The following is an 18,693-nucleotide window of genomic DNA, read 5'->3' on the forward strand; positions in this document are numbered from 1 at the left end:
GTCTTTCGCTACTAAGAAATACTGGGGGCTGAACCTGAGACGACCTGTATCACTAAAGGCCAAAACAGAAGCCTCTTTCTGTGCAGCTCTACATTCATAGAATCATAGAACTGTCGACTTGGAAGGGACCACAAGGGTCATCTAGTGCTAATCCACCCCCACCCCATGCAACGCAGGAATCTTTTTGCCCAACGTGGGGCTTGAACCCCGGGCCCTGAGATTAACAGTCTCATGTTCTACCAACTGAGCTATCCTACTACATGCATTTTGTGAAAGAGTACTTAAAAAAAAAAATCTTATTAAATTTTCTCCACAATGCAATACAGTGGTACCTCAGGTTACATACGCTCAGGTTACAGACTCCGCTAACCCAGAAATATTATCTCGGGTTAAGAACTTTGCTTCAGGATGAGAACAGAAATCGTGCTCCGGTGGCGCTGCGGCAGCAGGAGGCCCTATTAGCTAAAGTGGTGCTTCAGGTTAAGAACAGTTTCAGGTTAAGAACGGACCTCCGGAACAAATTAAGTACTTAACCCGAGGTACCGCTGTACAAGACAAGCTAACCCACACGAAGAATAACAGAAAGGAAAAAAAGAAGTCAAGAGATACGTAAAAGAATACAATATTTTATCTCACAAGAGTACCTTAACTTTTGTCCCATACAGAAAAAGATGTACCCTCCCAGCACTCACCTGGGAGCATCCCAGCCTCTCACCCTGGGAGATCTTCCCTTCCCTGTATCTCACACAGAGTCCTTCAAACTGTTCATCATCATCATTTATTACTTATACCCCACCCATCTGGCCAGGCCTCCCCAGCCACTCTGGGCGGCTCCCAACAGGATATTAAAAACCACAATAAAACAGCAAACATTAAAAACTTCCCTAAACAGGGTTGCCTTTAGATGTCTTCTAAAAGTCAGATAGTTGTTTATTTCCTTGACATCTGGTGGGAGGGCGTTCCTTACCCAAACACAGTAAGAAATAATATTAAGAGAAATAATAATAGAATACTGAGAGAGAAAGGTAGTGATAACAAAGGAGAAAGTGAAAGACATGAAAGTGAAATTGTACTTCTTCATACTGCTAAGCAAAATTCACACCCACAAGAGGCAGTGTTGGCTTCCCATCTGGTTGGCCACAGGGAGGAAAGGACGCTCGCCATTGTCTACACTGCCTGGCAATGGCTCTCTCTGGGTTCAGGCAGGAGTCTTTGCCGTTTCTACCTGGAGGTACCAGGGACTGAACCCGGAGCCTTTCTCATGTGCTTGACTCTGGAGCTACAGCCCGTCCAAAAATTAAATAAAATAGCTGAAAGAGACTCTCCCTTTCCAGAGACATTTTGACAAGGAAGCTTTTGCTTTTGACAAGGAAGCTTTTGGACCATGTATGGTGTTGAAACAACTGAAAGCGGGAGCAGCTCAGGACTCCAGCATAGGGTGGGGGGCGGTCAGAGCTGGCTAAATAGGGAGTTTAACGCAGATTTCTTGGGCAGGGCTCAGTCCACAAATGTTGGCTGTAGCAAGTGCCTCTGAGGATGTGCAGGGTTCTCATCCATCACCAGCCAATAAATGAAACCAACTCCTTTCTGAGCCAGAAGCCAGGCAGATGGGTGTCCCCTCTTGGTCTCCGACTGCTGAAGCAGTGGGGCAAGCTGAGCACCAGGCTGGGTGGGTTGGCGGAAAGAGCTGTGGGTGCAATAAGGGGCAGCAGCGAAGGCCTCAAATGCAGCACAGGGTCAAGGCCTAGCGGCTCCAGAATCACACAGCGGAGGAGCCACGTATCCTGTAGAGGAGGAGCCACATATCCTGTCATGGCAACTGTGAACACTGGGCTGCCAACTTCCCATTTATTCCTGAGCGGCCATGCTCACTTCTTGAATGGAATCTGTTCCGGAAAACCGTTCGACTTCCAAAACGTTCGGAAACCAAAGCACGGCTTCCGATTGGCTGCAGGAAGCTCCATCTGATGTTCGGCTTCCAAAAATAGTTCCCAAACCGGAACAGTCACTTCCGGGTTTGCAGCATTCAGGAGCCAAAACATCCAAATACCAAGGCATTCGACAACCAAGGTACGACTGTACTTTAGATGTTTAGCTTCTCCTGCTAAATTCCTCCATGTTGGGCTGGCACTGGAGGCAGAAGAGCAGGGCTGGTAAAAACTGGCAATCCGAAACAAGAGAGAGGAGGAGAATTTTTTAAAAAGAGAGAAATCCAAAGTCAATTCCAAAACCCACAGGATGGCTGCGTTTTGCTTTCATGTTGTTATCCTAAAGCCTAACCTCTAAGCTTTCCTAAATGGCCATGAGGGCAGTTGTCTTTTTTAACCCTCTCCCTTGAAAAGTATGTAGAGCCATAGGAGGAAGTTGGGAGAGTGTCTCTCTTTCCCACTTCCTCTTTCAGCTGTATGGGCTTTTGGAGGCTTGTACAGGTATTATTACCCCATATTTACTTGAATCTAATGTGCCATCAGTTTTCAGAACTTCGAAGCAAAAAAAAAAAAAAAAAAAAAAAAAAGAGCATTTGCTGGAGAATGTAAATGCGCCATCAAATATGTTATTTACTGAAGTTCTCACCCTGGGCCAGCAGGGGGATACTGTAGATAGTTTTCACTCAGGTCCACATATGCAAATAGGGGATTGAAAGTGATCTTCAGTGATTGGATAGTTACAGAAAGTGGTTACAGTTGCGTTGTACTGGAGCTCTATATAAGCAGGCTGGCTGAACCCTTCAGTTCAGTTCTGTTCTGGCCTGTGAATAAACAAGAGCTGTTTGAAGAATCGCTGTGTCGCCTGATATGTTCACCCACATCTTAACAGAATCTAATGCACACCTTAATTTTCGCAACGTCATTTAGCCAAAAAAAAGGTGAGCATTAGATATGGTAATTCTAGGGATCTGACCTTTACCCAGGTCTCTTGAAAAATCAGTTTCTGTGACCACCTTCTTTCTGTCTCATGGGGATGGGGAGAAATGTCACCCATGTGCTTAAAAAAGTGGGAAACTACTTGGAGTTCCAAATGAACAACATAAAAAATCAAGAAGGCTATGAGTGCTATGTTTGATTAATTCAGTCTACCACTAACTTCCCTGTAGGAAGGATTCATCTCTATCTCTCTCGTTTGCTGTGGGTTTTTATTTTATTTTATGTATTTTTGAATTGCTTGAAAACTGCCTTGGATGGGTTTGTATCACGAAAGGGGGCTTGCAAATAACTTCTTGCACCTCTTTTCAGTATTTCTAAAAGCACCTATATATAGCTATCCCTACTAGCAAAGTTATTAATCCATTAAAAGGCTGATGGTTTATCAGCCCACTGCTCTCATTATGACTGCATACACACCATACAGTTAAAGAACAAAGTTCCCACCCAAAGGATCCTGGGAACACGAGTTTAACCCCCCCCCCAGCTACAATTCCTAGCACCCTTAACAAGCTACACTACCCAGGATTATTTGGGGGAAGCCAAGCAATTTGAATGTATGGTATGTGCATGCAACTTGAGATGATTTGCTATTATGAGCATTTTACAAAGTGACAGGTAGAGGGGAGGAGAGAGACAACTAAGTCCAAGTGACTTGCTCAAAGCTGTCAAACAACTTCCTAGCAAAGATGGGACTTAGATATATTGGCTTCCCAGAGTCCTGCATGTCACATGGCCTCCTTGCTGGCATGGGCAAAATCCCATGGGTGGGTGAAGGAACTGTCAGAAGCGTTAAGCAAAACATATCTAAATTAAATCAACGGCCAGCCCAATCGCCTGCCTAACAAGCTGAGTTGATAATAAGGAGATATATTTCCCAGCCAATCCCAGGCAAAGAAAACTGAAATTCAGATAAGCAAAGAGGAATGGGGTGTGGTTTTTTTGAAGGGTTTCCCCCTATATACCATTTCTTGTTGCAGATAATTTATTTCCCTTCTACGTTCCATTTTTTTCCCTATTCTCTAACGTGCCTTTTTCTGTTTGGGCTGTGTGTGTGGAATTGTGGTTACCAAAAGAATTAGTATTTAAATGCATTCAATTAAATAAAAGCCCACGCACATATATAGAATAGAAATGCATCATTAACAACATAAAAGAGGAACGCCACCCATGCCTGGAAGACCAAACATTAAAAGGGGGAGGGACGAGAACAAGGAACAAAGCAAGGCAAGATGCTGTTCCAAGTCTTAAATTAAGAAGGAAAGAACCACAGTTCAGGGGTGCTTGAGGAATCTAATGTTTGCAAATCCTGATACAGACTGACCAGATCCACAACTATTGGACTAATGAATAGCTCTGTTCTGAGCTGCACTGTGCACTTTTCCAAATGCTTTGATGCAGTTCTCAGCTCAAAAAAAAAGTGTTTTAAAAAAATACTCATTTTGAGATAAAATCTGCATTTCTAAACATGTTTCAAGGGGAAATGTGTTTTAAAAACGCATATTAAAATGTGATTTTTTGTGTGTGCGGATTATTCCACCCCACCCACACAAATCAGGCATCAATGTAGAATCAGGGACAAAGCAAATTTATGAGTGAACACATGTAGCAGTGGCATGGGCCAGAAACAGACTAATCTGTCCATCCCCGGGGATAACAGCACCTGCTTACATGGAGAAGGCCCCAGCTTCAATCCCCAACACCTCTAGCAAAAACAATCAGGTAGCAGATGATGGAGAAGACTTTTGCTGGAAACGCTGGAAAGCCACTGCCAGAGTTTGTTAGAGTCTGCAGATACCAGGCTAAATAGATAGGCAGCCTGACGTGGGATAAGGCAGTGTTCTACTTTCATAGGTATGTGTGGCAGCGCAACATTTTAATTTATTTCATTTTATCTTGGTCCCTTTCTCAGTCTTTCTGTTTTCCTCCTGGGCCATCCAGTGTAGGCCAGCCTTCCGTAATCTGGTGCTCCCCAAACAACTACAACTCCCATCCGTCCCAGCCATGGTAGCCATGCTAACTGGGGCTGATGGGAGTTGTAATGTAAAACATCTGGAGAGTGCCAGGTTGGGGGATCAGAGGCCTGAAACCTTGGAGAGCTGCTGCCAGTCAGTGTAGGCAAACTGAGATTGATAGATAGACAAATCATCTAACCTGCTATAAGGCACCTTTCTTTGTGTGCTCTGTGTGCTCTAGCGGACCTGGGAATGTGACATATCGGCACCTATAGGCTGTGAAACCTTTTGGCGTTGTTCCCTCTCTCTCTCTCCCTAGAATCAGCTCCGCTCCTTCTGCCCAATGCTGTTTCAGCCGCGAAATGGAAAAAGAACGATGGCCAGGGAATTGAAAGCAATTAGGCAAAAATCTTCCTCGTCACAGCCAAGTAACTGGTAGAAGGAAGGAAGAAGCTCCAGTCCCATCAGAAAGGAACACAGCCAGAAGGGACACTGTTTTCCAAGAGCAGCTGGTACACAGTGTTACCTAAAATCACTGAGCTGGGAAGGATTCCATGGGGCCACGTAGACCAGCCCCTAATCCTGGCCCAGACAGGATGTCCTGTACCCAAGAATCTGGCAGGGTAAAATTCTGGACCAAGGAAAGCTGGATTCTGAAGCCTTCAATAAAAGTTCACAAAACAGAATGTCTGCATTACATTTGCACAGTTCGTCATAATTTATTCTGCTTCGACTTGTCAGGGTGGGCAGAGGAACCCAGGAAGTTGTATGATACAGAGTCAGACCAGCGGACTATGTAAACTCAGTACTATTTACCCAGACGGGTCATGGCTTTCCAGGGTTCAAGAGCGGTTACTTTTCCCAGACTGAAAGAGGTGTACTGGTCACTGAACAACAACACCCCATTCATATGTATACGCACAGTATATCTATCTATGTACTAAGTTCTCTAAGCTTTCTTCATATTCTTTCTATTGACAGTCACACAGTCACAAGATCTAGAAACTTCACATTTTCACAATGAGAGAGGAAGATGATGATGAAGAAGAAGAAGAAGAAGAAGAAGCCAACCTTCTCAGAATGCTACATTTTGCAGTCAGTATCCTGCACGATAAGGGACGCAGGTGGCACTGTGGATTAAACCACAGAGCCTAGGACTTGCCAATCAGAAGGTCGGCGGTTCGAATCCCCGCGACAGGGTGAGCTCCAATTGCTCGGTCCCTGCTCCTGCCAACCTAGCAGTTCGAAAGCACGTCAAAGTGCAAGTAGATAAATAGGTACCACTCCTGCAGGAAGGTAAACGGCGTTTCTGTGTGCTGCTCTGGTTCGCCAGAAGCGGCTTAGTCATGCTGGCCACATGACCCAGAAGCTGTACACCAGCTCCCTTGGCCAATAAAGTGAGATGAGCGCCGCAACCCCAGAGTCGGTCATGACTGGACCTAATGGTCAGGGGTCCCTTTACCTTTTTATCCTACGCGATGTGAAGGAAGAAACCACACAGACCTGTCCATGCTCGCTTTCTCTTCATGTGTTATGCACACAAAAAATGCACTTGGTGCTATACACAAAAGATATGCAAGAAATGTGCTTATACTCCACACAAGTTCACATTTCAAGGGAGTCTTGGATTGGCCAGAGCTGTCCACACACATACACAGCCCAAATATGCATTTGCTGCTGCATAACGTATGAAGTTCTATAACGGTTGGGGTAGCTGCCGAGAATTCCTCTTCCGCATGGCATTGTAGATGCACAGATGGCACAGCCCAAAGGTCGGGTTTGAAGATCAGGCCAGGCCAGAGGAGACCGCCTGGAAGCACGCAAGGCAGCTGCCTCTTTTCATGAACCAGCTCAGATGCTTAAAACTTTCCTACACGGAGGACTGCTATTCTCCTCTGCTTCATCCTGTCGCTTTTTTTTTTGATACCAAACTCCTCTTCCCCCCCCCCCCATGCCAGCCAACTGCAAGGGATCCATAATGGGGCCATTGATAAACAATAGGAAGGTTATCAAGGCCTTTGGGGGAACCACAAGCGTAGCCCAAAGAAAAATGTCCTCAAGAAGGCTACACAACAAAGAGCCTAATGAGGACTGGGAATACTCTGTGTAATCAAGAGCCATGGAATGATGAATGCCAGCTGGAAATGGAAAAACAGGACATTGAAAAGGGAAGGGGAACTGGCCTGCTTGAGTCTATTACAGCTTCGCATGCTGGAACAGAGGAGGGCAGGGCAGGGCTGGCTGGCGCCCAGGACAAGAGACACAAGCTTTTGTTGCAGATCCCACTAGTAGCCACTAAGTGGGAAGATGTTCGAGAGGATTTCATGTTAAAACCATAAATGCTCCATTTTCCCTATGTGGCCATGATCAACGAGGTGAACACAATGCGTGCAGGGGAAAGAACGCTGCACTTAGAAATTTAAAAAAAATCCAGCACAGCACTGCTGTAGAAGGTCGCCTCTTAAACATGGGAAAGAACCACTAAAGCAAACACTTTTTCACTCTTCAAAATGTGCCAGATGAACTCAGGCATATTACATTGATCCTGGTCCGACTGCACTGGCTACCAATTAGTCTCCAGGCCCAATTCAAAGTGCTGGTTTTGACCTATAAATGCTTAAATGGCTCAGGACCGCAGTAGCTCAAGACCTGGCTCTTTCCATGTGAACCTACTCAGCTATGAGTGATTGCTTAAGAAATCGACCCAGACCCTGAGACCATCTTCTGAGGCCCTTCTTCATGTGCCTCCTCCTTGAGAGGTCTGGAGGGTGGCAACATGAGAATGAGCCTTCTCTGCAGTGGCTCCCTGTCTGTGGAATTCTCTCTCCAGGGAAGTTTGCCTGGCGCCTTCATTATATACACCTTTAGGCACCAGGCAAAAACATTCCTTTTTAACCAGGCCTTTGGTTGATTTGATTGACATCCTATGCCCTTTTAAAATGTTGGGTGGTTTTTTTGGGGGGTGGGGTGTTATTGGGTTGTGGTTGTTATTTTGATTATGTATTTTGAGGTTTTCTATTTTGATTTTATTTTGTGAACCGCCCTGAGACCTCTGGGCATAGGGCGGTATATAAATTCAATAAATAATAATTAATAATAATCAGGGACAATGTGAAAATGCTCCAGAGACCTCACTAGTCGCCTCAGACCACAGCTGGGGCAGGCAATGGATGTTTAAGAATTCATTCAAATATAAGACAGAAAAAATGAAAATGTTGAAAGTTTAGGAGGCAGTTATGCCTCCCTCTAGGGACGCGGGTGGCGCTGTGGGTTAAACCACAAAGCCTAGGACTTGCCGATCAGAAGGTCGGCGGTTCGAATCCCCGCAACGGGGTGAGCTCCCATTGCTCGGTCCCAGCTCCTGCCAACCTAGCAGTTCGAAAGCATGTCAAAGTGCAAGTAGATAAATAGGTACCGCTCTGGCGGGAAGGTAAACGGCATTTCCGTGCGCTGCTCTGGTTCGCCAGAAGCGGCTTAGTCATGCTGGCCACATGACTCGGAAGCTGTACGCCGGCTCCCTCGGCCAGTAAAGCGAGATGAGCGCTGCAACCTCAGAATCGGTCATGACTGGACCTAATGGTTAGGGGTCCCTTTACCTTTTTATGCCTCCCTCTGACTGCTCATGCATGGAGGGCCTACCATGAGCCCTCTGCACATGTGCAAAGGCATTCTCATCTATTACTTTACATGTTGCACAGACCCAGCACTGAAAAGATAATCCAGAGGATTGTATTGTGTAGATCCCATTCATTTCAATGGGGGGGGGCTGCATTGGAGAAATCCCCAGCAGATTGTGCCCCGTCAGATCGCTGCTTAAGAGCAACAGAGTAGGAAACATAATTTAGCACCACTATTTATTAAATGCTACACCCTTTTATTTGTTAAATTTGCATCCTGCCTTCCCACCCAGGGAAGGATATAATTAAGGTCACCTCTTGAGATCGGGGCACTGGCATTAAACCCTGGCAAGGGACCATGGTGTGGGCGAAAGGGATCGCAGAAGTCTGATGTTTAGGGAGCTGGGTGGCGGGGAATGGGAGAACACAGGGATGAAGGATTCAGAGACAAAACACTCAGTCCTCAAGCACACCAGCTCAGTCCTCCCACCTTTCCTGTTACAAGGCAATATTACCAATGCTCAACAATACATATGATTAAGGAACAGATGCAAAACCACAGGAAAACAACAGAGGGGCCTGTTTATCGCAGACCTAGAAGGATGGATGGCTGGGGCTAAGTTCCATCACCCTCAATACATAGGGACAAGCAGTGGCTACTCACTGGTGGGGCATATGTACTCTGTATGTACTCAGAGGCATTCTTCTCTGTTATTATTGCTTCATAAATCAAATTCCAAAGGGTGAGCCCCAAACCCAGCTTTGCACAATTTGATTAGGCAGAGGTAGAGAATATGCTTAGGGTCAATCTTTTTTTAAAAAATGGAAGAACTGAAATAAGTTCCTGGGAGTGGGGTGAATCAGCAGGATAGGGAAAAATGGAAGCAACCAAACAGGATATCCATCATGCAATTGCATGGATTTTTTTTTGGGGGGGGGGTAGCATGCTCCCTGAAGTCTGATGGGACTGGAATAGTGCTACAAATCTCTGGGACAAGGAGAATAGCAAGCAATTAGATGAGAAGGGAGCAAATCTAGGGTAAGGGAAGGGAGAAGGGAGCAAGTCTAGGGTAAGGGAAGGGAGAAGGGAGCAAGTCTAGGGTAAGGGAAGGGAGAAGAGAGCAAGTCTAGGGTAAGTTTATGGGACACAGCGGGATAGTAACCAGCATACAGCATTGTTGGTGGGAGTCACTGGGAATGCAATTTGATTTGAATGGTGGGGGGAGAGGAAGAAAAAACATACCCAGGTATGGAAAGTAGGGGCAGGTGAATGGAGGAGGCCCTGATCCAAGGCGGTATGCACAGGTGAGCAGTGAAGGAAATGAAAACAGCTGTCCAGCAAATACAATGTGAATGTGGGAGCCTAATTCCTAATTCTTGGCAGGAGATTAGGGCAGCCAGGGGGGCACTGAGGCCAGAATGCAGTTAGGTTGTGGTGCAGCACAGATCCCAAGGAGCAGGAAATGCAAATGAAGTCGGGGTGGAAGGTAAGGAAGACGGGAGAGTCAGGGAAAAGGGCTGTAGCTCAGTGGGAGAGGATCTGCCTTGCATGCAGAAGGTCCCAGGTTCAATCCTGCCCGTCAGTGTAGACAATACTGACTTAGTATAAGGCAGCTTCCTATTAAAGGGAGGGGGTGCAGTTTATCAGGGGGATACTAAGCAACCGGAACAGGACTTGGCCAGGTGGGGTATACCAGCTGGGAAGAAAACCCAGAGAGGGGACAATGTGGGATTGGGCCAGGGGGCAGCATGTTTAAACTCCCTTGGGTCCCTTCTAACTTGCAAATCTATGATTCCCGGTGGAAAATGGGTGTTGAGGGAGAGCAGCGCCTGGCCTGCAGTTAGACGAGGAGAAGGGGGAAAGAATGGGCTTGATGGGGGGCGGAAAGTAGAATCCTAAGTTAAGGGGGCAGCAGGCACTTGGGGACGATGGGGCGGTTGGTCAGCAGATCTGAGGAATAGCTAAGAGTGCGGGGAGCAGAGCTGCAAGGGGGCAGCATGCAAGCGAAGCAGATAGGGAGGTGGGGGGGGGAGATCAAAAGGGGCAGATCTAGGGCACGGAGTGCTGGAGGCTCGCCATACAGTTAGATGCTGGGGGGGGGGGGGCAAGCATCGCACAAATAACTGGGATGGAGCGAGCCTTGGCTCCAGGAAGGCGATCTTGTCTGTTTAAGGAAGGAAGCGCCTCCGCCGGCCAGGCGCTGGGCCGAGGCCCCGGAGCCCCCAGCTGAGCGGGCTGTCCTGCGATGCCCCCACCCCAGAGTTAGGGGAGGAGGACCTTCTCCCCTCTCTCCCGGGAACAGCCTCGTCATCATCATCATCCTCTCCCCCAGGAGGACGCAGCGGTGGGAAAGCGCGTTGGTGGGGAGGCACCACCACCTGGCTGCCCCCACGGATGCTCTCCCCCCCCGCCCCTTATGCAACCACCTCCCCCCGCCCTCCCCCCTTCCCCCCTTCCCCCGACACCCCCCTCCCCCGGTTATTCTTGCAGGGAGGCGGCGAGGTTAAGGGTGTGGGGAGGGTTGGACTTACATCACCTCCCCGCTTGGTGGGGAAAGATCCTCCATCCTTAGCAGCTGTAGAAGTGGGTGCTTGCTGGGGGGAGGGGGGAGGCTCTCTTCAGGGGCTTCCTCCCCCCTCTTTGGTGGCTCTCTCCCTCCTCGAGATCCAGCCGATCTCTCTTTCTCTCCCCCTCCCCCAGGGCTCACGCCACGAAGTGTGCCATCATCATCAGGCTGGCAGAACCGCCACGCGTCCCACGTGGTGGCTTCACCTTCTGTGGCCTAAGGATGCTCCGCCACACCTCCCCGTTGCCCAAAGAAAACGGCGATCACATTTCTGGGAGGAGGAGGAAATGTTTTGAAATCTCATTCCTGGCTGGCCTGGTATAGCCTCTTGCCTCGCACTCGCTTCCCTTGGCTTTGCAGCTCCTGTTTCCTGCTCCCGAGAACACACACACACACACCCCAGAAGCAGGAAACAGTCACAGTGCAAAAGAGGTACCCTTTTTTTTAAATTTAAAGAGAACCTGCAATAACAATCTCCTCCTCCGCCTTCTCTCCCATCCTCCGAATCGAACTGATCTCACAGCACAAACGAAACAAACAAAGCCAAGTTTATGCAGGGAGCCGGGGTCGTTTTTTCCTATGGTGACCATTTAATTTCTGGTTTCAAATCAGTGGCTACTTTTTGCAATGAGAGGCGAGGAAGCTCAGCCTTGCCGGCAGGACCTGGTTGTGACTTAGGGGCTTTCTTCCATCTCACTCTTTAACACCCCCCACCCCAAAAAAGCCCAGCCCTTTCCCAGTATCCCCAACTCTAGATGCTGGGGCGGAAAACAAAGGCGAAAGCAGGGGATTCACTTCCAATTCATCAGTTACAGAGGTAAAAGCATCCTTCAAAGTCACATTTGAAAAACAACGTTTGAAGGTGTCAATTTTCTTTAAGATAAGAAAGAATGTCCCAATGCCAAAAAGCCAATTAAAATCCTGAAAAAATTGCCTCATTTTGGATGCATGAACAATTTACATTTGTCTTCAGTTCCCATTATAATTTTAAAACACACACACACACACTGTCCAATAAAAACGTACTGAAGGCAGAGAAAATATTAATGGATGCTGTTAAAAAATTATAGCCTATTATCAGATATGGTTCAGGGGTGAAGATCATCACTTTACAGTTCCATGACATAATATCATTAGGCATGTCGTATCCATTTCAGAGGTGGAAGGTTGTTTTGGAAGCAATAGATGTACTTCACATTGAAATCTGAAAGAAGACTTCCACAAAATCATCTGTATGCGGCATTTGATGCCACAAAGATTAAACAGAATTTCTAAAGTATGTGAGTAATTTATTGTAAAGCTAGAAGCCTTCATGACATACAACATATAAAATATACATTATGTTCAATCATGATGAATTAACATCAAATGCCTGGAAAGGCGGGGCAAAGAAACAGCATTTGGATATTTTTATTACCACTAACACCTGCTACATTCCTTTCCCACCAAAATCCTAACTTTAACTGCTAAAACACCAAACCTGTAACATATTGAAATGTGGGAAGCACTGTGTGCTTCAAAATTCATAGTTGGGAGGAAGCCAAATCTCATGAAATAGTGAGCAAGCTTCCAACTTCACTCTTTGTCAGGCTGGATGTTAGACAAAGCAGGTGGCAGGAGGAAGAGGAATAATAATAATAATTAGCGTGAATGTTGCAGCCATGAGGTCTGCATTTATTTTAGTCTGAGCAGTCTCAAAAAAGGAGATTGCAGGTCAGGTCATTTCTGGAATTTGAGAATAAAAAAGCAATGGTTGGTCCCCATGTTTAAATAGGGTTGCCATATTTCAAACAGTGAAAAACCGGACAGAAAAGTTGTTAAGCTAGTTTTATGGAAAATCGGGGAAAACAACACTGCCGACATGGGGTTGCCATACATCCAGATTTTCCCAAACATTTTCCCAATTTCTGCCCAGCTACTGCTACCAACAACAGTATTCTGGATATGTCCGGAAAATTCGGATGTATGGCAAACCTTGAAAAAGGACAAAGCACAGTTGTTACCCAGGCTTGTCTCATGCCTTAAAGCAGAATGTGTAGGTTCCTACTTAGGCAGACAACAGCAATAAAAAGAAGCAAGGCAGTCTACCTACGTATTAGGAAAGTCAGAGGTCAATTTTGCAGGGATCCTTTGGCCCTGAAGATGTTGCTGAACCACAACTCTCAGCATGGCTAATGGCCCCAGGTGATGAAAAAGCCAAATTGAAGCCAAATTGGATAGTATTGTTAACTAGTGGTTCAGGTGGTAGAAAATAAGTTCCCTTCGACTGTAGATTCCATCCCAGCTCCAACATCCAACCTAATTTTTGCCCTTTAAGGATTCCTCGTCCTCCTACCCCACTTTGTGTAGCATCTAGCCTGATGAAGAGAAATGAAAAACCCAAAAGCTTGCTCCCTATTTTGTGACATGTTATTTTTTTGTGAATTGCATTTTATTTTTTCAAAAGCTTACAAGGACAATTGTGATACCGAGATTTGTTGATTTTAATAAACGTGTTCCCCAGCTGCAGAGTTTGGATTTTCCTTATGGTCCACAACATGGAGGTTTTCTTTTTTATGTGAACTTCCAAGTGGGATCTGGCTCACAGAAGACTCTTTCAAAGCTTTTGTTCCTGCCTTCCTCCTGAAATTTGTCACTGTTTGTGCAGTTGTGAACCCCCTTGTGTCAGGGACATGGAGCTAGCCTGGTTCAAATCCATGCCTACAGGCTACAGGGGCCTTGCACAATTCACAACCTCTCACCTCTGCTCACTCCACCGCAAGCTCATACGCTTACAAGCTTATATTGCCCTCATAAGGACTAGAAATTGTCTTTAAAAGGGGGGGGTCGCAATGAGACTGGCAGGATGCCGAATTTACTTTCCATTTCTGTACTTCTGGGGTCCCCTTAACAATAAGAAAAGAAGGGGAAATTACATTGAAATTGAAAGAAAAAGATGGAAAGTTTGAATACCATCCAGGATAGAACTCTGGTCAATGTGATCCTGAGTAAAATGCTCATGAAATGGCTCAAGGCCTTTTGGGACATGAAACACGTATAATGAAATTTTTTAAAGGCCAGAATCTTTCCTGCTGAGGATATTAGACAGCGAAATTCCAAATAAAGCCTCAACTGTGTTTACGTATGTAACTACAGCGGCAAGGATTCTCTATGCACAGAAATGGAAGGATGAAAGAACCCCCTCGAAGGATGGTTGATGAAAATCTTGGAATATGCAGAGATGGCAAAACCGACGGCACTGATTAGAGACACAAATTTAGAATCCTTCAAGGAGGACTGGAAATATTTTATAGTCTTATTTAAAAAGTTATTTTCCATATGCAAAGACCAAAGCGGGGTTTGAATGTAAGAAACTAGCAGAACATGAATGCAATAGAAAAACAACAGAACTTTAAAACACAATTGTATGTAATTTGGGTTATAAACATTGGTGTTGGGTGAGCAGGAAGTCACTAGTTTTGTTGAATTGGAACAGAACTGTTGAATAACAAAATGTGACCTTTAATCTGGAAAAAGAATAAAATATTTTCTATATATAGGAATGTTTAGATCCTTGATCTACCTCCCACACTACTTGGAAGGTGGAAAGCACACAAGACTCCTTTGTCATTTTATAACTTGGGCCCAGTGGCGGACATTAAAACTCTTCAGTCTTTCATGCAGGGTGTGTGTGTGTAACCAGTGTCCTTGTCATTTGCCGTCACCTTCAGGTGCCACTCATTTCACATTGCCATCTTGCCAAAACATTCAAAGTCTGTCACGGTTTCACCCACCTGTGTGCTGTTGAACTTCCGCGCCTCTTAATCAGGTTTATTTTTTTCCTCTGTATCATTCAGCCCAGCTGCCAAGGTCTTCACATTGATGGTCACTTTGCTTCAATAAAAGTTCCAAGCAACTTCCACATAGCTAGACTTTTCCTCTGCTGTTGGGGCTGTTATGGTTTATTAAATTTCTATCCTGCCCTCCCTTCCCAAAGGAACCCAGGGTGGCAAACACCAAAATGATGAAGCAATACAATTCGAAACAAAACAAAACAAAACATATTTGTAAAAAACAACAACAACCCTGCTATCTATTTTAGTTTGTCATAGGTACTCTGGTGTTTACTGAATTCAATGGGTAGGAAATCAGACGATTAATAATAGTAGTAGTAATGCCATTTCATAACCTCCAACATTCTCCTCAACATTTCTCTGATGAAAGTAGGGACGTCATGAGGAAAAGCAGGATCAAATCGCAAAGTGGGATGGCTTCTGTAAATCCGGGACTATCCCTGGAAAACAGGGACACTTGGGAGGGTCTACCATTTAAACATATGTCCCTCTGTTTGAGCTCAAAATACAAGGAACAATAAACCTAAACATGTGTAAGTCCACAATTGAAACTGTTCAAGGCAGCCATAAATGTGTCCCAACATGGCGTTTTATGATCAGAAGGAGAGGCTCTTCCCAAAGTACCACTGCTGTGGACGGCAAGGAGGGTGTGAATATGAGACAGACAATAGTTCATCTTAGGAACTCCTCCTCAGATGAGACCAGGTATTCCCCTGTCCTGGCTACGGTCAGGCAGAATTTGAAGGCGGTGTTATTTGTCCAGGCCTCTGAATGGGGTTCAAAGGCCAAGAAATGCCAACATGGCTAGTGCCTAGGCCACCCACTCACCCATTACCTGCTTTTTGTGAGGGTGGTTCCCTTTTTTCTCTTTCCTGCTTCCTCTTTCAGCTCTTATGTTCTTTCTAACAATGGGATTCGTTGTACAGTGGTACCTCAGGTTACAGACGCTTCAGGTTACAGACTCCGCTAACCCAGAAATAGTACCTTGGGTTAAGAACTTTGCTTCAGGATGAGAACAGAAATTGCAGTGCGGCAGCAGCGGGAGGCCCCATCAGCTAAAGTGGTACCTCAGGTTAAGCACAGTTTCAGGTTAAGAATGGACCTCCAGAACGAATTCAGTTCTTAACCTGAGGTACCACTGCAGTGGATCTGATTCTTAGCCAGCTCCCCTGGGAAAGTGACGAGTGTTTGTGAGTGCATGGTTCTCTCTTGGTGGGTGGGTGGGTGACACACACAGCAATTTCAAAACCCAAATGTGCCTTTGAAACCACCACCAAGACGATTTACACATGAAATTATTAAAAACAGCAAAAAAACACGAAAACACACACACATGTAAAACAATACTAAAACTCTTTAACAAATGGACCCTCACGGAAAACACCCAGTTGTCCAGATGCCGAGTACATGGGGGGGGGTGTCTCGTAAGGGATGTGGGTGGTGCTGTGGTCTAAACCACTGAGCCTCTTGGGCTTGCTGATCAGAAGGTTGGCGGTTCGAATCTCCGCAACAGGGTGCGTTCCTGTTTCTCTGTCCCAGCTCCTGCCAACCTAGCAGTTCGAAAGCACGCCAGTGCAAGTAGATAAATAGGTACAGCTGCGGCAGGAAGGTAAACGGCGTTTCCGTGTGCTCTGGTTTCCGTTACGGTGTCCCATTGTGCAGAAGCGCTTTAGTCATGCTGGCCACACGACCTGGAAAGCTTTCTGTGGATAAACGCCAGCTCCCTTGGCCTGAAAGCAAGATGAGCGCCACAACCCCAGTCGCCTTTGACTGGACTTAACCGTCCAGGGTTCCTTTACCTTTACCTTGTGTGTCTCGTAACTTGTTTATCTTACTTCAGTCCTGCTGATGGGATAACATCTGAGGCAGACAACCAGATTAGGGAGCCCAGGACAGGGAGACCCAAAAGAGGGGAATATCTGGGACAAGGGTGCTCAAGGGAAATAGTCAGAGAGGTTCATATCACCCCCTACCCCAAGCTGTCTGAAGCATGCACCATAGTCTGCCTGATAGAAGGGCCTGGCTGGCTAGCCTTGCCATGTCTTAGCACCAGATAACGTGTCAGGCTTTAGCTCTGAAAGATAACACCACAAGAGGAAGCCTGCCCGATCAGACCAATGGCCCATCTAGTCCGCCATCTTGTTCCCACAATGGCCAACTAGATGCCTGTGGGACCAGAGCGCTCTCCCTTCTTGTGGTATGCAGCCACTGGTATTCAGAAGCATTGCTACCTCTGACAATGTGGAGGCAGAGCAGAGCCATTGTAGCTGGTCGAGTTGAAAGAGACCCTGAGAGTCATCTAGTTCCAATACCTGCAATGCAGGAAACTTTTGTCCAATGTGGGACTTGAACCCACATTGGGTAAGAACCCTGAGAGTAAGAGTCTTATGCTCTACCGCCTATTTAAGGGTTCGGTATTGAAAGCTAGATAATTTTTAGACCCTGGACTTAATGGCCTTTGGACAGCCACGTGTATTAATTCAGTTGCGAAGCACAAAAATGAATATTCCTCTTCTCCCTGCTCCACCCCACTAATTCATCATTTATACCATGGCTTTTACAGCCCATATGTTAAGAGCAAAGCCCCACAATTTGCTGTCCCGATTAATAAATAAATAAAAGAGTAATACTCTTGAGCATGTACAGTTCTGGAATTTAAATTCATTCAAAACCCGGCAGCATCAACGCTATGACAATGAAAAGGAATTTGCTTCTGCTGCCCTGCTGAGAAATACACTTCGCTTGGGAATAAGCATCATTGTGTTGCAGAGAAGGGAAATATACTTTCTGAGTAAAATAAATAAAATGAGCATCTGAGTGCATGCCCAGCTAGTCACTCCCAGAATGAATATATATACATATGCCCATACCAGCCTACTTGCTGATTCAGGTATTGCCACCATAGTTAGCCAATCTCTTGGTAGTCATGGGGGTGGGGCGGGTTGTAAGGCCTGGGGCTCTGAGCCTTCAAGCCTAGCCCCAGCCATACCACTGACGGAAAAGGATATTTATTCAAGCTCTTAATCCAAGGTCTGGCACAGCAGATCACCTGAGATGTTTCATGCAAGCATGTCAAGCCTTTGTGCTATAGGGACTAGCAGAAACAGGAGCAGCAACCAACCTGAAACATCCTCATGAAACCCTCAAATCCAGGGATGGGGAAACGTGTAGCCCTACCAGATGCTGATGGGCTCTGACTCCCATCAGCCCCACCCAGCATGGCCAATCGCTGGGGATGATGGGAGTTGTAGTGCAGCAACAAGTAAAGGGCAACAGGTTCACCATGCCTGCCTAGAATGGCAAACGATTGGAACGAGAGGACAAGCAGAATAGTCCGCAACCCGGAATTCCATACGACTTAGGTTCCTGCCTCTGAAGTGTAGCCTCACATCCCACGTTCTAGAATGATGCATCAAATAAAAGAAAGAATATGAGGAGGAGGAGGTGTAAAAGGAGACAGATATTTTAAGGATAGCTAGAGCAGACAACTTTTTGAATTAACAATTGCAAAAATAGTATACCCAGGATTAAGTTTGGATTTGAATAATTCAGTTTTCCAGATTGTTAAGCATTTCGTTTTGTCACGTTTTGGTAGGGAAAGTCAGGTACCTTGTTGTGACCTCTGCATCTGTTGTATTTTCAAGGAAACTAGCAATTTCAACGCAAACAAGCAGGAGGAAGGGGTGGGAAAATCCCTTTGGCGGCCAGGGTTTAATTTTTATTTATTTATTTTTTGCTGACAAATAGGTCTATAGAAGTGAGAACGGAAAGGAAGAAGAAGAGGCAGGCATTATTTTTCA

General features: G+C 45.9%; 1 protein-coding gene across 2 annotated transcripts in view; it reads right to left on the bottom strand.

Annotated features, from left to right (window-relative positions):
* The window catches only part of TBKBP1 (TBK1 binding protein 1), a 63,646-nt gene extending 52,135 nt beyond the window's left edge, over window positions 1-11,511 (bottom strand). For both annotated transcript variants that reach the window (XR_013978985.1, XM_080979349.1), the window contains exon 1: window positions 11,026-11,511. The gene's annotated coding sequence lies outside the window, so the exon portion shown is untranslated. The remainder of the gene's footprint in view (window positions 1-11,025) is intronic.
* Window positions 11,512-18,693: the final 7,182 nt, after the last annotated feature.

Source organism: Podarcis pityusensis, assembly GCF_964106645.2.
Source record: "Podarcis pityusensis genome assembly, chromosome: 13".
NCBI lineage: Eukaryota > Metazoa > Chordata > Lepidosauria > Squamata > Lacertidae > Podarcis > Podarcis pityusensis.